The sequence below is a fragment of the Arachis hypogaea genome, chromosome 18 (assembly GCF_003086295.3).
Source record: "Arachis hypogaea cultivar Tifrunner chromosome 18, arahy.Tifrunner.gnm2.J5K5, whole genome shotgun sequence".
Classification (NCBI taxonomy): Eukaryota; Viridiplantae; Streptophyta; class Magnoliopsida; order Fabales; family Fabaceae; genus Arachis; species Arachis hypogaea.
Window position 1 is genome coordinate 26,325,749 of NC_092053.1, and position 24,601 is coordinate 26,350,349.

General features: G+C 32.5%; 1 non-coding gene across 1 annotated transcript; it reads left to right on the forward strand.

Annotated features, from left to right (window-relative positions):
* The first annotated feature begins 232 nt into the window (after positions 1-232).
* LOC112774646 (small nucleolar RNA R71) lies at positions 233-340 on the forward strand. The gene has a single exon (XR_003189121.1). It is a non-coding gene; the product is annotated as a small nucleolar RNA R71 (small nucleolar RNA).
* Positions 341-24,601: the final 24,261 nt, after the last annotated feature.

A 24,601-nucleotide genomic window follows, 5' to 3' on the forward strand; every position in this document is an offset into this window, starting at 1 on the left:
TGGCATTCAGAGTATCAATTTCAAGAACTCCCTTCTTCTGAGGCGTCCCATTACTTACAGGATTCCTCTCAGAAGTGTACATAAACTGGTTATTAGCAACCATGTCAATGAGTTCTTGAGCTTCTGCAGGCGTTTTCTTTAGGTGAATGGATCCACCTGCAGAAGTATCCAATGACATCTTAGCTAATTCAGACAGACCATCATAGAATATATCCAGGATGGTCCATTCTGAAAGCATGTCAGAAGGACACTTTTTGGTCAGTTCCTTGTATCTCTCCCAAGCTTCATAGAGGGATTCACCTTCTTTCTGTCTGAAGGTTTGAACATCCACTCTAAGCTTACTCAGCTTTTGAGGAGGAAAGAACTTGGCTAAGAAAGCCGTGACCAGCTTATCCCAAGAGTTCAGGCTATCTTTGGGTTGAGAGTCCAACCACATTCTAGCTCTGTCTCTTACAGCAAAAGGGAAAAGCATGAGCCTGTAGACTTCAGGATCTACTCCATTAGTCTTTACAGTATCACAGATCTGCAAGAATTCAGTTAAGAACTGAAAAGGATCTTCAGATGGAAGTCCATGAAACTTGCAGTTCTGCTGCATCAGAGAAACTAATTGAGGTTTCAGCTCAAAGTTGTTTGCTCCAATGGTAGGGATGGAGATGCTTCTTCCATGTAAATTGGAATTAGGTGCAGTAAAGTCACCAAGCATCCTCCTTGCATTATTATTATTTTTGGTTGCCATCTCCTCTTCCTGTTCAAAAATTTCTGAAAGGTGCTTGCTGGATTGTTGTAATTTAGCTTCTCTTAGTTTCCTCTTCAGAGTCCTTTCAGGTTCTGGATCTGCTTCAACAAGAATGTTCTTGTCCTTGCTCCTGCTCATATGAAAAAAAGAGGAAACAGAAAAATAATAATAATAGGGATCCTTTTTGCCCAGGTATAGAGGTTTCCTTAGGTGAGTGGAAGAAAAGAAGAGTAGAAGAAAAGAAGAAGAGAAAATCTGAACTTAGAGAGAGAGAGAGGGGGTTCGGATTTTTGGTGAGTGAGGAAGAGATGTTAGTAAATAAATAAATAAATAGAAGGAGATGAGAGAGAAAGAGAATTTTCGAAAATTATTTTTGAAAAATGGTTAGTGATTTTCGAAAATTAAAAGAAGAAATAAATTAAAATTGAATTTTGAAACAATTAGTTAATTAAAAAGAATTTTTGAAAAAGAGGGAGATATTTTCGAAAATTAGAGAGAGAGAGTTAGTTAGGTAGTTTTGAAAAAGATAAGAAACAAACAAAAAGTTAGTTAGTTAGTTGAAACAAATTTTGAAAATCAATTTTGAAAAGATAAGAAGATAAGAAGTTAGAAGGGATATTTTAAAATCAAATTTTTGAAAAAGATAAGATTTTTTAAAAAGATATGTTTGAAATTAGTTTTGAAAAAGATTTGATTTTTAAAATCACAATTAATGACTTGATTCATAAGAAATCACAAAATATGATTCTAGAACTTAAAGTTTGAATCTTTCTTAACAAGTAAGTAACAAACTTGAAATTTTTGAATCAAAACATTAATTGTTGATGATATTTTCGAAAATATGATGTAAAATTAAGAAAAAGATTTTTGAAAAAGATTTTTGAAATTTTCGAAAATAGATAAGAAAAATGAAAAAGATTTGATTTTTGAAAAAGATTTTGAAAAATATAAGATTTTTAAATTGAAAATTTGATTTGACTCATAAGAAACAATTGAATTTTTTAAAATTTTTGAAAAAGTCAATCCAAATTTTCGAAATTTATGAGAGAAAAAAAGGAAAGATATTTTTTTTTTTGAATTTTTAATGATGAAAGAGAAAAAACATAAAAATGATGCAATGCATGAAAATTTTGGATCAAAACAATGAATGCATGCAAGAATGCTATGAATGTCAAGATGAACACCAAGAACACTTTGAAGATCATGATGAACATCAAGAACATATTTTTGAAAATTTTTATATGCAAAGAAAACATGCAAGACACCAAACTTAGAATTCTTTCATGTTCAGACATTATGAATGCAAAAATGCACATGAAAAACAAGAAAAGACACAACAATAAAATATGAAGATCAATCAAGAAGGTTTATCAAGAACAACTTGAAGATCATGATGAATGCAATGCATGAATGCAATTTTCGAAAAATGCAAGATGAGTATGCAATTGACACCAAACTTAAAAATGGACTCAAGACTCAAACAAGAAACATGAAATTTTTTTTTTATGATTTTCTAATTTTTTTGGATTTTTCGAAAATTATTTGTGAAAAAGAAAAATAAGGATTCCAAAATTTTTAATATGAATTCCAGGAATCTTGCACTCTTAGTCTAAAGCTCCAATCTGAGGGTTAGACATGGCTTAATAGCCAGTCAAGCTTTAGCATGTAAATCAAGTGGATCAGGAACAGCAGCAGGTGGATTAGCAACAACTAGCTTGCTCTTGATAATGTTGGGTTGGAAGCCCCAGTCTAAATGAATTTAGACATGGCTTTTACAGCCAGTCAGGCTTCAACATGCTTCATGAAACACTAGAATTCATTCTTAAAAATTCTGAAGAACATAATAAAAATTTTTGAAAAGAATTTTTTTTATTTTTTTTTCGAAAATAATGGAGAAATTTTTTGAAAATTTTTTTTTGAAAACTTTTTGAAAATAAAATAAGAAGAAAATTACCCAATGTGAGCAACATGATGAACCGTCAGTTGTCCAAACTCGAACAATCTCCGGCAACGGCGCCAAAAACTTGGTGCGCGAAATTGTTACTCTGAGGTTATAAAATTTGTTGTTCGTTCTCTCCCTGGTAATGGCACCAACAAACTGGTGCACAATACCATGGTCCAAGCATAACTTCACAACTTCGCACAACTAACCAGCAAGTGCACTGGGTCGTCCAAGTAATAAAACCTTACGTGAGTAAGGGTCGATCCCACGGAGATTGTTGGTATGAAGCAAGCTATGGTCACCTTGTAAATCTCAGTCAGGCGGATAATAATTGATTGTGGAGTTTTCAAAAATAAATAATAAATAATTAGAAAATAAAGATAGAAACACTTATGTAGATCATTGGTGAGAATTTCAGATAAATGTATAGAGATGCGTTCGTTCCTCTGAACTTCTGCTTTCCTGCTGTCTTCATCCAATCAATCCTACTCCTTTCTATGGCTGGCTTTATGTAAGGACATCACCGTTGTCAATGGCTACTTTTCATCCTCTCTGTGAAAATGGTCCGATGCGCTGTCACTGCATGGCTAATCATCTGGAGGCATCACCGTTGTCAATGGCTGCATCCCATCCTCTCTGTGAAAATGGTCCTATGCACTGTCACTGCATGGCTAATCATCTAGAGGTTCTCGATCATACTGGAATAGGATTCACCCTCCTTTTGCGTCTGTCACTACGCCCAGCACTCGCGAGTTTGAAGTTCGTCACAGTCATTCAATCCCAGAATCCTACTCGGAATACCACAGACAAGGTTTAGACTTTCCGGATTCTCATGAATGCCGCCATCAATCTAGCTTATACCACGAAGATCCTGATTAAGAGATCCAAGAGATACTCATCCAATCTAAGGTGGAACGGAAGTGGTTGTCAGGCACGCGTTCGTGAGGGAATGATGATGATTGTCACGTTCATCACATTCATATTGAAGTGCGAATGAATATCTTAGAAGCGGAATAAGTTGAATTGAATAGAAAAATAGTAGTACTTTGCATTAATTCATGAGGAACAGCAGAGCTCCACACCTTAATCTATGGAGTGTAGAAACTCTACCGTTTGAAGATACATAAGTGAAAGGTTCAGGCATGGCCGAATGGCCAGCCCCCATGATCTAAGAACCAGACGTCCCAAGATGCCTAATACAATAGTAAAAGATCCTATTTATACTAAACTAGTTACTAGGGTTTACAGAAATAAGTAATTGATGCATAAATCCACTTCCGGGGCCCACTTGGTGTGTGCTTGGACTGAGCTTGAATGTTACACGTGCAGAGGCTCTCTCTGGAGTTGAACGCCAGGTTGTAACGTGTTTCTGGCGTTCAACTCTGGTTCGTGACGTGTTTCTGGCGTTTAACTCCATACTGCAGCATAGAACTGGCGTTCAACGCCCTTTTACGTCATCTAAACTCAGCCAAAGTATAGACTATTATATATTTCTGGAAAGCCCTGGATGTCTACTTTCCAACGCAATTGAAAGCGTGCCATTTTGAGTTCTGTAGCTCCAGAAAATCCACTTTGAGTGTAGGGAGGTCAGAATCCAACAGCATCAGCAGTCCTTCTTCAACCTCTGAATCTGATTTTTGCTCAAGTCCCTCAATTTCAGACAGAAAATACCTGAAATCACAGAAAAACACACAAACTCATAGTAAAGTCCAGAAATGTAAATTTAACATAAAAACTAATAAAAACATCCCTAAAAGTAACTAGATCCTACTAAAAACATACTAAAAACAATGCCAAAAAGCGTATAAATTATCCGCTCATCACTTAACTTTCTAGGAAACAGTTTTTCACTGTATTCGGAATTGTCCGAAGGCTCAATTTGTTTGGCAGACTCTAGAGATTTCCAGTCATCTTTAGGATTTGAAGAACTAGTTCTTGTCCCATAACAAAGAGCATCCTTTTTTATTCTTTTCTGGTCTGTGGTGGATTTAGAGAGTTAGGAACAATGAGATTTTTAACCATCATGAGCCTTGGTCTCCTTTTAAAGTGGCTCGTATAGCTTTAGCCTTCGAGAAAGAATTTTGGAATGTCTTTGAATTGCAACGAGTTTCTATTCCTTCTATGATTAGTTGCTCTTAGGTTCCTCCTTTGATGGATACTTTTAAAGATCAATTGTGATGTTAGTTACTCTGGTTCTGGGGATCGAATTGGTTTTGCTTATGTTAATAGAGATTGGAATAGAAATTGACAACGAGGCTATTTGGGAATAATAGAGAGTTGCAATATTCTTCAAGGAGAGTTGTTTGCTATTTGGAGATGATTTCTTTTAACTTAGGACTTGAGGAAAAGAGATGTGATTTGCGAAGCGAATTGTTTGGAGGCTTTCATTCTTATTAACAATTCTCATGATAATGCTGGGTGTGTAGATTCTTTGGTGCTTAAAGTCAGAGATATCATGACTTGGAACTTGGAAGTGGTGCGTTGATTTTCACTTGATCCTGCGAGATGCAAACACAATGGTGGATACCATGGCAAAGACGACGTTGAGATCACATTCGCAGCATGTAGAGCTTCCAATACCTTGGAAAGAGTTTGAGATGAGTATTCAGAGGGATTGTCCTGCGCCTTCTTAGTCACTTAGGACTTTGTTTTTCTTTTCTACTTGGTTGTTTTAAATTTTCAATCACAAAAAAAAAATCATTATTATTATCATTATCATTTTTCTTTACATTTTCATTCTCACTATTCTATAACAATATCTATAACAATATATAAAGGGGATATAGGAGTTTGGTGTCCAATTCTTCTTCCCATTTTATCCCTATGCACTACAACCTAAAACCATGTGTAGTTATTCTTATCATGGAGTAGTTTCTATTATCATGCAATTAATTTGTATGTGCAGTTATTGTTATTTTTACTATCCTATATATATTGTTCGTACTCATATCATTATTGTCATTACATTTCTCTTTACATTTTCATTCTCATTCTTTTTTAATTTTTTCTTTTATTTATATTAATATCACTACAAAATTCTTCACGTATAACTACAACAAATTATAACGATATATAAAGGGAATGAAAATTTGCTATCAAATTATTTCTTTCCATTTTATCCCTACTATAACCCAAAATCACGTGTAGTTATTTCTATCACGGAGTCGTTTTTATTATCATGAATATTGTTATTTCTACTTCTATAACAATATAAAGGGAATATAAAAATTTGATGTCTAATTCTTTTTTTCCATTTTATCCATGGGAATTGCAACCCAAACCCACGTGTAGTTGTTTTTACTATGGAACAATTTCTATTATCATGAAATTAGTTTGTATGTGCAGTTGTTGTTATTTTTACTATTCTATATATATTGTTCGTATTCATATTATTATTGTCATTATCATTTCTCTTTGCATTTTCATTTTCAATCTTTTCTAATTCTTTCTTCTATTTATATTAACATCGCTACAAAATTCTACACGTATAACTACAACAAACTATAATAATATATAAAAGAATATGGAAATTTGGTATCAAATTCTTTCTTTTCATTTTATTCCTATGCACTAAAATCCAAAATCACGTGTAATTATTTCTATTATGGAGTCGTTTCTATTATCATGGATATTGTTATTTCTACTACACATGTATATTGTTTATACTATCTTATATCATTATTATCATTATTCTTTCTTTTTGTATTTTCATTCTCACTCTTTTCTAATTTTTTCTCCTATTTATATTAACATGGATGTTGACTACAAAATTTTACACATACAACTACAACAAACAAAAAATATGGACACCAAATTTTTTCTTTTCAATTATTTATCTTTATTTTATTATTATATGTTGTGTTCCTCTTTTTCTCTCCGAATTTATTTATTTCTTTCTTTTTTTTTCAACCGTAACATACCTCATTGCAAATACAATATAAAAAGAAGCATAGTACGGTAAATACATTGTCTTTTAATTTATGTTAATATTAATTTGCATAGTTTTATTCTGAATATAGTACTTTGTGAGTGATGTATACGATTCAGTCTCATTCTAATTATTTTATTAGAGTTTTTTTAACTATCAAAATAAATACTATATATAAAGGCAATCTTTTTCTCCTCATCCACTCTCTTCTTATATTGTTTAGTTTTACGTTAATTTTGGTTTGTATTTTTTGTTTTGAATAGATATTAGTGTTATATACAATTTGCTGTCACTTTAATTATTTTATTAAATTTTGTATTGTAACGATAAAAAAATATGATGTATAAAGATAATATTTTTTTTATTCTTCTTTTTCTTTTTTTTTATTAATTTAATTAGTATTTTTGCAGTTGAATATTAGTTTTATATTTTGATTTAATTTTGTATATTAATTGTAAAAAGTTCTTAATTTATTTTGTTTACATGTATTTTATTTTTTTATTTTTTAATTAAATTTGTTTTATGTAATATTATTTTTTTAGCATATAACACTGATAAAAATATAGTAACATAAGAAGATTCAATAATATAATCTTTTAAATATTCTCACATCTATTACATGTATGTATTTTTATTTTTATTTTTATTTTTTAATTAAATTTATTTTTTACATTATTATTTATCTACAATATAGCACTGATAAAGATATAATAACATAATCTATTCTATCTATCTATTATTTATTATATTATATAAAAATCAAATTTTTGCACTTAATGATAAAGTTAAGTGGCATACTTTTGAGAATGTTTCCTGATTTATTTATTTTAACTCATTAAATACAATTTATTATAATGGATTAATTATATCAACTAATTGATTTGATTAAATATTTAAATATCACACAATTTAATATTATGTATATCAATTAATTGAATATAATTGTTAGAGTAGAATTAGGATCAATTAGATCAATTAGCATTATTCAACATATCTGAATATTTATTATAGGATATTACGTCTTTATTATTTCGATTCTCTTATCACCTATAAATATCATTCTATATTGTATCATTCTATACAACTTGAATACTCACAAACCTTTTTCCTATTGCTCCATCTCCCCTTTCTAACATAGTATCAGAGTCATGGTATCCTCCTTGAGGAGGATAAGTTGATTTTTCTTCTGGTAAAATTACCGTACTTTTCATACTTTTCTTCTGTGCTATTTTTTTTCTTCTCTTTTGTCAATGCTTTAATGCTTTTTTGACCTCACCGATTAGCTCATCCACTACTTACTTATTCTAATGGAGGAATCATATGTTTTTTTTTGTCACTTTCTGATAGTTTGTCATCTCTTCGCACTTTGTCACTTTTCAGCAATTTTTTGGCAGTTCGCCATCTTTTTAGTAGTTTTTCGGCAGTTGGCCACTCTTGCGGCAGTTCCGTTTGCATTCTCCTCCAGCAGTTCCATCTGCGTTTTCTTCTGGCAGTTTCATCTACGCTTCCTTCCAACAGTTCTGTCTGCGCTTCCTTGTGGCAATTCCGTCTGCACTTCCTTCCGGCAGTTCCGTCTGTGCTTCCTTCCGGCAGTTCCGTCTGCACTTCTTTCCGACAGTTCTATCTGCGCTTTCTTTAGGCAGTTCCATTCGCACCCATTCTATCAGTTTATGCATTTTTTTATTTAGTTGTTTCAAGTAAGTTTTCAAACTCAAGTTGTCACTTGAGTTTGAGGGGGGATGTTAGAGTGTAATTAGCATAAAATAGATCAATTAGACATTATTTAACATATCTAAATATTTATTATAGGATATTACATCTTTATTATTTTGATTCTTTTTAGCACTTATAAATACCTTTCTATATTGTATCATTTTACACAACTTGAATACACACAAATTTTTTCTCTACTGCCCTCTCTTACCCTTTTTAATAATAATAAATATAACTTAATTTAGTTAGAAGTTCATTGTTTTATAGTCTTCTATATATATATAAACATGACAGAATAAAATTGTAAAAATAATCTTTTTATCACTTTGGATATTTTAACTCTTTTTTCTTTTTTTCTCTTTACGTATAATTTTGTTTTGCGTTAACTTTGTTTATTTAATGATAAAATATACTCATGTTAATTCTATTATATAATAGTTTGTTTTTCTTCTATGTATTTTGATTAGTATAGTTACTATTGATCTTGCTGTTTTCGTTTTCTTGAACTGTTCTTTATTTTTTTATGACTTGATAGTTTAAATAAAAAAAAAAAGCAAAAAAAGAAAAAAAATGATGGCCAAAAGCGGAGGTTAGAAGCCTAAAGCAGCAACATCATTTCTCAGTATTATTATTATTATTATTATTATGAACTTTATTATTTCTTTTCTACCATTCTTTAATATGAGATTATTTTTTTCTTTATTATTATTAATACTTTATTATTTTCTTCTCTAATTATAAATCTCCTTATAATAATTATTTGATAGAATATTTTTTTGTTTAACATATTTTTTCCTTATTTTTTGTCAAAAATAATTTATATTAAGAGAAAAAAAGAAGTTACAAATTAAATTTTAAAATTCAAATTTAAATAAGATATGCAAAGGGTAGCTATTGAATTCATTTGGCAGATTTAAACTCTTTGTATTATCGTCATTGAAAATTTTCAAATACTATTATAAAATTCTAGATATTTTTTATTTTATTATTCTTAAATTATACATTATACCGTGTATTTGAAGAGTTTCATCTGACATTATATATTTTTTTGGATACAAAGGGATAATGAAGTTGAAGTGAGTAACAAAATTGATTATATAATAAGATGCAAATTTTTAGAACTTCTAGCATAATTGACAAATTTGTTAGTTTCAAAATAAATTGTTACTCTATTTTTTATCTTTTATTTAATTTTTTAATAATTTTTTTCTTGATTTTCTTAATTAATTATGATTGTAATAATTCATCACAAATTTGTATTTTGTAAAAAAAATTTATCAATCATAAAATATAGAAACTTAACCAAAAAATTTAAAAAATGTTGATTAATCACAAAATAAAAAATTATAAATTGTACTTTAATCATGTTGTAAAATACAGATTGGGCTATTCAGAATTAGTTTTTTATCATTAATGTTAACTTAAATTATAATAAGATAAAAAGTAAAAATTGTATATAATAATTTAATTTAATTATTTATACTACCAAAATTATTTTTTATTATATCTCATTTATTTTTATCCATTGGTGATCTTTAATTATTAATTAAAAAATAAAAATTTAAATTGATTAAATTGATTTTTTTTTCAATTAGTAATATAATTATTGTGACATTTGCTTTGCTCAGTAATATTTTTTAATTTATTTAATCTGATTAATCATCTCTTTCTTATTTTAAGCTAATTTAACTTATTAAAGTTAATAAATTTTAGTTATTTTAATTCTTGCAACTTTTTATTCTAATAATGTATTTCAATTAATGTAACAGCCTAGACCACCCACTAGTACGATATTGTCCGCTTTGGCATACAAGGCCTCACGATTTTACCTTTGACGATAGGGATGATAGCCGAAGTCCCCCACACACTTACTCGTCAAAACGCGTCATGCTAGGGAGAGGTATCCACACCCTTATAAGGCATGCTTCATTCCCCTCCCCAACCGATATGGGACCTTACAATCCACCCTCCTAAGGGAGCCCAGCGCCCTCGCTGGCACATCGATCCGGGCTCCGGCTCTGATGCCATCTGTAATAGCCCAGACCACCCGCTAGCACGATATTGTCCGCTTTGGCACACAAGGCCTCACGGTTTTGCCTTTGATGATAGGGATGATAGCCGAAGCCCCCAATACTCACTCATCAAAATGCGTCACGCCTTTGAAGAAGTTATGGTTGTTGGCGAGGTGCTACGACTTCTAAATTTAAAATACATACGTATAATAGCAAAAAGAATATAATAAACTAGGAGCCTTGAAATACGGGTAAAATAAAATCGCGAAACGAAAAGCGCAACGCTACGAAAATGGAATAACTTGCATGTGAAGAAAACTATAACTATCAAATATAAGATAATAAAAGTAGGAATAGAGAGCCAAGGATACAAAGTAACAAGCTCCTAACTCAGTCCGCGAAGTCAAGACTAGCTAGAGAACATACACACATATATATACATATTCAAAACCCAAACGTACATAAACAAAATCCTGTCTCTCAATAAACATCTAAGACAATAAAAAAGAATAAGTTATGTAAAGAGAAAGCTATATATATATATATATATATATATATATATATATATATATATATATATATATATATATATATATATATATATATCACTATACAACAAAATAACCCAGTAACCACTTCGTCTCAGAAGTCCAGACGCCTAACGAGATGCCTCTCGACCTGCATTTGAAAGACAACAACATAGTATGGGATGAGAACCAGAGGTTCTTAGTATGGTAAAGGTGTCACACACATAATATACAAGGTCCTGGGAATGCCAGAGGCAATCCTAGAACGCCGACACTCAGATTATAGAGCTTAAAGTATTAAACAGAAGACATAAGGGTGGTTTTCTAAGAGTATCCAATGCCTAACTTAACTTAATCTTAAATCTAAGTCCCATTCTGCCATTCCTTCATACCCCCATCTCCGTCAGCATTTTACAGACAAATAAACAGATAAAGGCAAGCACAAGAAGGTTACAAATACTGCAGGTAACAAATATACATATAGCATGGCAAGTACACTTAGGCACACCTAGTTAATGCACAAACAAGTAATTCAAGTAGTATGCATATGATGCATGCATGTCCTATGGCTGATGAGGCTCATCTGTCGGTTATCCAGCCAACCTGACAAGTCCGAAAACATTAGACTGTCCCTCGACGTGCATCCCCAAGAGTCTATGCATAGCTTTTTCTCAAATAATCAATATTGCTCAATGGGGGTTAACATTCTCGGGAATTTATAAGTGCCCGGTCACCCTTACGTCGTAGGGTCAACAGAGTATCAAGTTTTCAACTTGGTACACGTGGTGGCAAGGCACGGTACTTTACCCAGGGAAACTCGTATCTCAGATCATTTAATCATTCAAGCCAAATATCATACATGATCATTCATTTGATTATCAAGCCAAGTATCATACATAATCATCCGTAACATTTCATAATCAATTCATCACTTTCCTTTTTAGCTTTACTTCACCTCCAAGTTATCCCCATTTCCTAGCTTCATCTGATTGTCAAGTTTAATACCACTATTTATGACTAAAGGAAAGGAAATAGAAGTTTAGAGGTTTGAAATAAGGTTTTAAAACTCAAAAATCATGTTTGCTGGAACAGGGGCCATGCATACGCGTGGCTCACGCGTGCGCGTGAAAATATAAAACTGCAGCTCGCGCGCGCGTCCCCTTGTCACGCGTACACGTGGACATACTTGTTGGCTCCTTTCGCATACGCATAGGACCAGTCACGTACGCATCGCCAAAACTCATGCCACGCGTGCGCGTCGGCCACGTGTAACACCCTACCACACAGAGCTTTACACCTAGGATGTAAAACAGAGGTGACGAGGTGCTACGACTTTTAAAATTAAAATACATACGTATAATAGCAGAAAGAATATAATAAACTAGGAGCCTTGAAATACGGGTAAAATAAAATCGCGAAACAAAAAGCGCAATGCTCCAGAAACGGAATAACTTGCGTGTGAAGAAAACTATAACTATCAAACATAAGATAATAAAAGTAGGAATAGAGAGCCAAGGATACAAAGTAACAAGCTCCTAACTCAGTCCGCGAAGTCAAGACTGGCCGTAGAACATACACACATATATATACATATCCAAAACCCAAATGTACATAAACAAAATCCTGTCTCTCCATAAACATCTAAGAGGATCAAAAAGAATAAGTTATGCGAAGAGAAAGCTATATATATATATATACATCACCGTACAACAAAATAACCCAGTAACCATTTTGTCTCGAGAGTCCAGACGCCTAATGAGATGCCTCTCGACCTGCATCTGAAAGACAACAACATAGTATGGGGTGAGAACCAGAGGTTCTCAGTATGGTAAAGGTGCCACACACATAATATATAAGGTCCTGGGAATGCCAGAGGCAATCCTAGAATGCCGACACTCAAATTATAGAGCTTAAAGTATTAAACAGAAGCCATAAAGGGTGGTTTTCTAAGAGTATCAAACGCATAACTTAACTTAATCTTAAATCTAAGTACCATTCTGCCATTCCTCTATACCCCATCTCCGTCAGCATTTCACAGACAAATAAATAGATAAAGGTAAGCACAAGAAGGTTACAAATACTACAGGTAACAAATATACATATAGCATGGCAAGTACACTTACCCAGTTAATGCGCAAATAAGTAATTTGAGTAGTATGCATATTATGCATGCCTGTCCTTTGGCTGATGAGACTCATCTGTCGGTTATCCAGCCAACCCGACAAGTCCAAAAACCTTAGATTGTTCCTCGACGTGCATTCCCAAGAGTCTATGCATAGTTTTTTCTCAAATAATCAATATTGCTCAATGGGGGTTAACATTCCCAGGAATTTATAAGTGCCCGGTCACCCTTACGTCGTAGAGTCAACAGAGTATCAAGTTTTCAACCTGGTACACATGGTAGCAAGCCACGGTACTTTACCTAGGGAAGCTCATATCTCAAATCATTTAATCATTCAAGCCAAATATCATACATGATCATTCATTTGATCATCAAGCCAAGTATCATACATAATCATCCGTAATATTTCATAATCAATTCATCACTTTCCTTTTTAGCTTTACTTCACCGCCAAGTTATCCCCATTTCCTAGCTTCATCTGATTATCAGGTTTAATATTTATGACTAAAGGAAAGGAAATAGAAGTTTAGAGGTTTGAAATAAGGTTTTAAAACTCAAAAATCATGTTTGCTGGAACAGGGGCCACGCGTGCACGTGGAAATATAAAATTGTAGCTCGCGCACGCGTCCCTTTGTCATGCGTACGTGTAGGTGCAAACTTCATGTCATGCGTGCGCGTGGGTCACGCATACGCGTGGACATGCTTGTTGGCTCCTTTCGCGTACGCATAGGACCAATCGCGTACGCACCCCCAAAATCCATGCCACGCGTGCACGTGGACGTACGTTCTTTTAAAAATACAGAATCAGTTGCAAGAGCTGCAGAATGGTAGTAAAAGACAGTTTTTAGATACAACTTTCCAACAACCGTAACTTCTTCAATTTAAAATATTTTTCTCTCGTTCTTCGAATGGCATAAACTTCACGAACCTAATTTTTACTTTAAAACAAGTTGGGAGCAAATTGAGGGTCCGAAAGCCAAGTATGCATCGCCTAAGTTCGACCAAAAACCAACTTTTTAAAACCCACAAAACCTCTTTCCCATTCAACACCATTTCCATATTACTAATACAATAACCTGCACATGCTAACTCCAAAAGCTCTTCTTCCACAACGCAACATCCACCATGAGAATCACACTTCATACCAACTTTAATTACACATACACATGCCTAATCTACCAACCACAATTACATGTACACTTGCCAAATCCCACAACCAAACCATAGCTTATAAATCACATACTTGTATCCTCAAATCAATGATTAACAATTTACCAAACCTTCAACTTTTCAGCACCATATCAATCCACATTTAAAAATAAGATACTAATCCACAATGTACACATACGTTCCTACTTATCTTATGGTCATCTAGACTAAGTTTTCTCAGAATATTATATATTAAATGCAAGAAACCTAAACCATACCTTGGCCGATTTTCACGTAGCGACCAAAGCAATTTAATTAAAGCCAAGACCGCCCCTCAAAAGCTCAATACACTCTAAGCTCAGCTTCCTCCAAGTTTCAATATTCACAATTATTTCAAGCTCTAATTATTTATTCACAGCCTAATACATATTTATAACACATATATACCCAATTTAATACTCAAAGCTCAAATTCGATGAAATTAAAATAGAATTATGGTATCCTCACCTTACCCAAGCTTCACATAAGCAAGAGTGAAAGTTTTCCTCAAGCCAATTAGATCCTAAAACATCAGAAATCAAAGAAATTCAACATTCCTACTCAATTTTCAAAAAATTGGGGGAAGAGGAGGATGAGAGTGATTAAACAAGTTACCAATAAAATTGTTCCAGTATAAATGTAGAGCTCGACGCGGTGGACACGTGGCCGCAAACAGTGTGGCGATCAGAGCTCAGACAGAGAAGAAGAATGAGGAGAAGAAGAAGCGTGGGTCCATTTAAAGGTTGGCCCGGTTGGGCCCACGGCCCAGTTTTGGCCCGGTTCAACCGGTTCGGCTCGTTCGGTCCAATCTTGGGCCGATTTCTTCAAAATTGGTGTCAAAATTCTCGTTTCAATGAGCTCTATCCTAATTTAATATAATATTCGCATTTCTAATTTTTTTTATTAAAAACTAATTTATTAACTAATTATCTACTAATTTAACGGGGTTTACATCCTACCCACCTAACAAAGAATTTTGCCCTCAAAATTTAGATGTAGTTACCTGAAAAGAGATGTGGGTAGTCTTTCCGTATATCTGATTCGAGTTTCCAAGTGTGTTTTTCAATACCAGCTCGACTCCAGGATACTTTTACCAGTGATACTTCCTTCCCACGCAATCGTTTAACACTAGTGTCATCAATTCTCACCGAAATTACTGGAAGTGTTAGGTCTTCTCTCACTTGAATCGGTTCCGGTTCTAGGACATGACTTGCGTCAGGAGTATATTTCCGAAGCTGTGACACATGAAATACGTCGTGTAAGTTTGAAAGATATGGCGGTAAGGCAATCCTATAAGCCACCGAACCAATTCTTCTCAGGATATCAAACGGTCCAATATAACGGGGATTCATTTTCTTAATTTTAATAGCTCTTCCCACTCCAGTAGTTGGTGTAACCTTCAGAAAGACATGCTTTCCTTCAAATTCCAAAGGCTTTCGCCTTTGATCAGTATAACTTTTTTGACGGCTCTGGGCTATAAGCATTCGGTTACAAATTTTCTTTATCTGCTCAGTAGTTTCAGCTATCATCTCAGGCCCTAATAAGCTTTTTTCTCCAGTTTCATACCAACATAGCAGAGATTGGCATTTCCTACCATACAGAGCTTCATATGGAGCCATTCCAATGCTCGCATGGTAGCTATTATTATAAGCGAACTTTACTAATGGCGTATACTGATCCCAGCTAGCCGGCTGGTCTAAAACACAAGCCCTTAACATATCCTCCAAGGTCTGAATAGTTCTCTCTGATTGACCATCTGTCTGAGGGTAATATGCAATACTCAAACTCAATTAAGTTCCAAATGCACGCTGAAAAGTTCTCCAGAACCTTGATGTAAAACGAGGGTCTCTGTCAGATATAATGGTAGAAGGCATGCCGTGCAACCTAACAATCTTTTTGATGTACATTCGGGCCAATTCCTCCATTGTGCAACTTATTCGAATGGGGAGAAGGTGAGCTAATTTTTTCAGTCGATCCACAACTACCCAAATAGCATCACAGCCAGTCCGAGTCCTAGACAAACCTGTCACAAAATCTATTGCGATACTCTCCCATTTCCAGTGTGGAATATTTAAGGCTGAAAGGTTCCTGATGGTCTCTTATGCTCTATCACTTTCAGATCTTGGTACATTTTGGTGCTTCTTGGATGAGTTAAAAACCCACTCTTATGAGCTTCCTTTAAGATACTCTGTCGCAGGTCTCTGACATATGGTACAATAATCCGGTTCTTGAACTTTCACAAACCATCCTTACCTTCTGACACTTTCCATTGTCTTCCCTGTTCAATTGCTGGAAATATCTTATGTAAGGCTTCACCATCTGGATGAGCCTTCAGAAGTTCTGATTTAAAATCACTTAAAAATTGTAACTGATTCAAACACAAAATTTCAGATTCTTCCCTAACTCCCAGTTTTAAACCTTGAAATGCCTTTAATAACTTTTCTTCTCGCAACATCATCCAAGCTGCATATAAAAATTTCCAACTTAAAGCATCCATCACAACGTTTGCTTTTCCTGGATGGTAATTTAATTCAAAATCATAGTTCTTTGGAAGCTCCATTCACCTCATCTGACGCATATTTAACTCTTTCTGTTTTAAGCAGATACTTCAAACTCTTTTGGTCTGAGAAAATGTGAAACTTGACATTATAGGGATAATGCCTCCAGATTTTCAAATCAAACACAACAGTAGCAAGTTCTAAGTCGTGAGTCAGGTAGTTTATCTCATGCGGCTTTAATTGCCGTGAGGCGTATGCTACAACATTTCGGTGTTGCGTCAGAATGCACCCCAACTCCTTTAATGATGCATCACAGTACACTTCAAACGGTTCACTTAGCTCAGGCAATACCAATACGGGTACAGTATTCAACCTTTCCTTCAATGCTTGGAAATTCTCCTCGCACTCCGGAGTCTAAACAAAAGGTGTATCCTTCCTAGTCAACTTAGTTAAAGGTAAGGCGAGTTGTGAAAATCTTTTAATGAATATGCGACAATACCCCGCCAAACCTAGGAAACTCCTAATCTCTGTCACTGAAGTTGGCCGCTCCCATTTCATCACTGCTTCTACCTTAGCAGGATCCACAGCTATTCCCTGCTTACTCACCACATGACTGAGAAACTTTACCTCACTCTTCCAGAACTCGCATTTAGATAACTTAGCATATAACTTCATGTTTCTTAGAATTTGCAGCACAGTTCGTAATTGATCAGCATGTTCCTCCTCAGTCTTAGAGTAAACAAGAATATCATCAATAAAGACAATAACAAACTTGTCCAGGTACGGTCGGAAAATCCTGTTCATATAATCCATAAATACTGCCAGAGCATTGGTTAACCCAAAAGACATCACCGTATACTCATAATGACCATAACGTATACTGAAGCAGTTTCCAGAATATCTTCACCTCAAACCCTTATCTATTTTAAACCTAACATCACTCCAAACTAATCCACCATTCTAAGTTATCTAAACATTACTCTGTCTTAACAACTAATAGCCTTCGACCAATCATCGACTTGGGCTTTACAATTATTAACGCGCGTCATATATTACAAATGAATATCACATATTAATGTTATGCAAGGAAGTTTGAAATTCAACTACCAGTTTATGATTACCTCGGGTCTGAGAATTGGATTTGGCTGCATCCCAGCGTTTCCTGTGTGAACAGTCTCGAACCATATGCCCCGGCTTCCCGCACTTGTAGCATTCATCGAGCCCGACCCTATGCGGCTCGCTTGGAGCAGTCTCTCCATAGCCTTCCTGTAGCATCGCCCACTTCATGGAGTAATTTTCTGTGAATTGACTCTTCTTAACCAGTTCAGTGAAATTTGTTAACCTTTGCGGGTGCACGTAGTTAAAGATGTCTCTCCTAAGTCCTTTCTCATATTGAGCACACTTTCACTCCTCATAGTCGGCTATATTTCCTTGACAAACTCTTGAGAGACGGCACATGTTGTCGAATTTACGGGTGTAGTCAGCAACAGACATATTCTTTTGCTTCAGCTGCATTAACTCCAACTCCTTTGCAGTGCGAAGTGCATGTAAGAAATATTTCCCGTAAAATTTCGTCTTGAATCTATTCCAAGGGACATCTGTTAACTCTATCTGTAAGGTATGACATAACTCCTGCCACCATTTCTGAGCATCTTCCTCCAACATGTAGGTCACTATTTCCACTAATTGTACTTCAGGAACGTGCTGAGTATATAAAAACCTCTCTATATCTCGAAACCACCGATCCGCCTCCAATACATTGGCATTCCATTAAACCGAGGTGAACCACTCTTGAGGAAATCAGTAAGGGTCATGGACCTGTAGTATTGACCTACATTGCTTGTACCAGCACCCGAGCTTCCATCTCGAGGTCCTTGCTTCGATTCGGTCCTAAGATTTTTCCTTTGGGCACCTCGCTCGGATCCGGGAGACGACATTTGGTCCCTATTCACACCAAACAATCGATATTAAGGTGATCAGTCTCAATATCTCAAGTATAATGCTTTAAAGTCACAAATGCATGCTCACGAACATGTATGCTACACATACCAGTCAGATAACCTAGGTAGCAAATAGTCACACACAGAGTATGCACAAAAGTATAGTCAGTCCATCTCTCAGCCTCTATAGGAACGAACTGCTCTGATATCATCAATTGTAAGGTCCCACATCGATTGGGGAGGAGAACAAAGCATGCCTTATAAGGGTGTGGATACCTCTCCCTAGCATGACGCGTTTTGACGAGTGAGTGTGGAGGGCTTCTGCTATCATCCCTATCGTCAAAGACAAAATCGTGAGGCCTTGTGTGCCAAAGCGGACAATATCGTGCTAGCGGGTGGTCTGGGCTGTTACAGATGGTATCAGAGTCGGAGCCCGGATCGATGTGACAGCGAGGGCGCTAGGCTCCCTTAGGGGGTAGATTGTAAGGTCCCACATCGGTTGGGGAGGGGAACGAGCATGCCTTATAAGGGTGTGGATACCTCTACCTAGCATGACGCGTTTTGACGAGTGAGTGTGGAGGACTTCGGCTATCATCCCTATCGTCAAAGGCAAAACCGTGAGGCCTTATATGCCAAAGCGGACAATATCGTGCTAGCGGGTGGTCTGGACTATTATAATTAATGCATTAAGACAATTTTAATATTTATAGGTTATTAATAATAATAATAATCTCATTTTAAAGTGACATTTTATCCCATATATATATATATATATATATATATATATATATATATATATATATATATATCTAATTATAGAAAATCTACTATTTCTTTATACGATTAGATTAGACATATTTATATTCAATTTATTTGATTACTTAATTAGAATTAATTATATTAAAAGATTAGATTAAAATTATGGTAGACTAATTATATTGTTATTAATTAATTATATTAAAAGATTAAGATTATGATGAATTATTATTTTATTATTTTTTATTTTTGATATTAATTCAGATATTTAGTTTCTTTTTATTATTATTTTTTATTATCTTATTCTATGTGTTTATTCCTATAAATCTTGCTAAATTAAACAAAGTACTATATATCTTCTTTTTATTCCTCTTTTATATACACATAAAATTTATTAAATTATTTTTCTTTCATCTGATAATTTTGTTTCTCTTCTATTTATATTTCTTTCCTTCAATATTTTATTGGTTCTTATTTTTCTAAATTTTACTTTCATTTATGTATTTATTCTTATTACACCTAATATTTTTTATTTATGTGTAATATACATTCTTATATATGTTATAGAAATATGATTTAATTCCATTAACTTGCCAAATTTTTTTGAAAAATCTAAAGCTAAAGCACAAAATATATTTATAGATATTTTATATTTTTAACTAAAAAATATAATATTTTTTGCTATATTTGTTAAAATTCTAAGTTAAATACGAATATTAATTTTTGAAATAGAATAAATATATTTTAAATTTTTTGCATCTAAAAACAATATTCTATCAATGTTAGAATTATTTAGATGGATAAGTAAGAGTGAATATAGAATTATTTAGGATGGATAGAATTAAGTACATCTTTTTATTGAAAATACGAATTTAAAAATATTATATTCAATTCTCAATGGTCAACCTCTCATTAAATCATTGTATGTTCAAAAGATTTTTGAAGAAATGAAATAATTTTAGGTATATAATTTTTCGTAAAAATGTAATTAATTCAAGATATTTATTGTCGTTGATTAGAAAAGTAAAGTGAAATGACAATTTAATATTTTTATACTCTCAAAATATTATTTATTTATTTCTTTTAGCATTATTTATCATCCAATGATCACATTAATATAATTTAATTTAATAAAATTATTTATCATCATTTGATTGAATAAAAATTCTATTTTATCTGAAAATTTTAGGATTTCTCAATCTTAAGATCATCCATGTTAAATCATTAAGAAATATAACTGAGAGCGCGAAAGCGTCCCTTCATTCAAGAGTATGATTGAGATCAGAGAGCTTGACTCTTGTGGTTCTTTGATCTTCGTCAACCAAAATCTTTTGTATTCCTGATAGGGCTGAATCACAAGTTCGCTGTGGAAAAAGAGCTATGGAGGCGAGTTTAATGTGTTAGAAACCAAAATGCTGAAGTCATTATTTATATTTGAATGTGACACTCATTAAACCCTAAAACTCAAATAAAATAGTATCTATGGTTTTAATCTCATTTATCCAAATCAAAAGTAATAATGACTTATTTAATTCAATATTTATGACAATAAATGAGATCACCATTATATAAGTCATTTAATGTGAAATTACTTTATTTGTGATTATAATTAATATATGTATTGTCCATAAATATATTAAGAAATAATAATTTTCTAACCATCTTCCACTTGGTCTATACATATATATTTTCTTGAGATAATCACATCTTATAAATTTTATGCGCACATCTAAATGTTATTTTCCTGATTACTTTAATAATTTGGTTTGTCTCATATATTAGTTATGAAATTACCGTAGCTTTATCACATTAGTGTCTCAACGAAACCACGATGATCGCCATACTAAAAGACTCAACCACATAGATCAAATTTGGATTAGAAAATTCAGAAATTACATGCAAAAATGATTTCTTGCATGCCTATTTTCAACTTGTCTAATTTAAATAAAAATTCTATTTTATTCGGTGACAGACTCAGATGAAACTACAATGGCAATGCCCAGGCTCATAGCGACGGTGACTAAGTGATGAGTTTGTAGAAGAAGAAGAGAATAACTTAACAGACTCACAAAGAGAGAGAGAGGGGGGGCTAATGAGGGTTATATTTATCTGTTTCTTATGTTTATTTATATTTTTGTTTGTGAATGCTTGGTTATTTTACTTTCTTAAACGTTTCAAAAAAAAATTTTACCCGTAAAAACGATAACGCTCTAACAAGGCAACATGCTCATATATTAAATAGTAGATAAAGTTAAGAAAAGCAAGTTGGTGACACTCGACTTCTTATATGATCATGACATACCATAAGTTGGGTCATTACAAATCACATATCCTAAAATCAAATCAGAAAAGGGACTCGGCAGGAGAAAGGTGGCGACGGGCTCAACAGCGATGGTAACGGGATAAGTAGCGACGACGATATGAGCTATGAAGGAAGATGGGAGCTGTGAAGAGGGTAGGTGGCGATGGGCTCAGCAACGACGATGACAAGAGCTTTGAGGTTTTTTGTGAAGAAGCCGAGAAAAAGAAGACTCTGGGTGAGGATGACTGGGTTTCTCTTGCATGGCTATAGAGTATGAACTGAAGCTGTGAATCACTGAATCTGTGATGTGAGGCAAATTCTAATACCTAAAAAGTGTTTATATGTATATATTTGGAGTGGGTACACCCTAAACCTGACCATGCCCTGTTTTGAGCAAAATCTGTCCCGACTCGGGTCAAGTTATTACCCTCCCCAACTGGTATGGACGGGTCGGGTACCCACATATTCAGGTACTCCTGCCAAGTTTAACCACGCATTGATGCTCCATTTATTAAGTGTTTATCGCTAGCCAATGGATTGCTACACACACAAGATGAGATTCTAACTCTTAATAATTGTTTAAGCAGACAGGTGAGATGATCACTTAACAAATTCAAATTGACTAAGACAAATACTAATTTTTTTAATATTTTAATATTAAAAATCCTTAAAATTTGATTTCAATTATAATTTTATAAAATATTTATAATAATAATTACTATATATATTTTATTTAATTTTTTTTAAAAAAATTATATAATTTTATGTATTATCCCGTATAGTGTACGGAAACATACACTAGTAAAATTCAATAATTTAGTCATTTAAATATTTTGACATTATACAAATTTATATAAAAATATCTCGTCATTTAAAATAATTTAAGATAATTAATATATTACTTAAATATTTGTTAATACGTTTATAAAGACTATTTAATTAAATTACCTAACTTTATAGAATACTACAAATATTTGTTCTTCAAATATAGATTTAAGTCATTTAAAATATATCTATTTATAAATAGTAACGGATATAACTGCCATTTTAAAAATGATACAAAAATATAATTATTATTTAATTTTTTATCACTCGAATTATTGCAGTTATCTTTTTATTTTATACATAACTTCCACCCGTATTATCACAGTTATCTTTTTATTTTACACATAACTTTCACCTATGTTGTCCTTTTCTTTATCCCATCAAATATAAGTAATTTTCTCTTTTTATCTTTCTTCCACTTAATCTTATTAGTTTTACGTGTACAAAAAATAGTTTTAACAATTTCCTGTAATTAACATGTAATTTACTTATTGTGTCAACATTTACATTTTTTTTCTATCGTCTTCTATTTTTTGGTCATGTAAATTCTAATTTATTATTTTTTTCATATATTTTATGTTTTTTCTAATCATTAATTTTTTATAAAAAAAATTTTATTTAATTTATTTATTTATTTATTTTGGAGTGTTGAGTATAAATAAGATTATGGATACAAAAATCTTCTCAACATTAAAATAAAACTAATTTGAAGAGAAAGTAAAACTTTACGTCTGTTATTTAAGGTCGATTACAAGATTAAAACTTCAGAATATATTTAGTTTGAACCGTTGCAACTATCTGATCAACAAGCAGTTTGAGAAAATATATTTGAATTTGAATAGCTAACCTTAAGTATTGGGTATGTTATTTATTGAATTTTTTTCTTTTAAAGAATATGTGTGTATTTAAGTATTATGTTTTAGTTTTGTGGTAGATACAACAGCAATCTCACACCAGAATATCATGCTTCATTTTGTATCTATATTAATTCATCTAAATTTATTTGTGAAATACCTTACAAAAATTATATTTAAGTAATTTTTTATTTTATAACTATTTTATATTTTTTGATCTAAATTTTGTATTTTTATTTTTATTCTAAATTTATTTTTGTATTTTATTTTAGTTCTATTAATAAAAAAATATTAAGATTAGTTTCAATTTTTAACTTTTAAGATAAATAAAAAGATGTAACATTTTCATAAATTAGATAATTAAAAAATTATTTATTATAGAGGAAGTTAATTTACTTCTTAACTACAGAAGACAGAAGTACATATAATTTACTTTTGAATATAACCAAAATAAATATAAATTTATTTAATTTTTTAAAATTTATATTAATTATTAAAATTATGATGTAATACATGTATTCCTATAAAAAATAAAAATGATTGGATAACTATTTTTTTGTGTCTGAAAAAAATATGACTCAATATTTATAAGTCTAATTTAAACCACCATAGATAAGTAAAATAAGTATATAAAATTTAACTATTTTGTTATATGGTGTAAAAAAAATATAATATAATAAATCATACTGTTTTCATACATAACGACATAAAGTTTAATATTATCCTTTTTTAGGCCTTCTATTTTTATTGGCTTTTATGCTTATCTTTGTGCTTTATTTTATGAGCAATGTTATATGACCAGCAAAAATTATCATTTTTGGCACATAACCAAGAATAATTTGTACCTATATTTACAGGAATTTTTCACACAGGAACATTATAGTTTGCGCCTATATTTGTGTCACCCAGAATATATATTTTTTACTTCTATTAGGGGTGTTTATATGTCGGATGAAACCGAGTTTGTCCTGACTCAGACCCGCCTCAAAATATATACTAGATTTATTTTTTAGACCCTAACCCGATCCTAAACCTGATGAAATCTAAACATTTTCGAGCCACAACTATACCAAGTCCAAATCGAGTGAAAACCGGGTCTTTAAAGCTTTAACAATAATTTATAAAGAAACTTATTTATGATGCACTTATTTATAAAGAAGAAACTTTGTTACCGAAAAGTTGATATCTATATTTGAATTTGAATTTGTCCATAAATTATAATTTGATGCTTCTTTGATCTATTTTCTAATTCAACAAG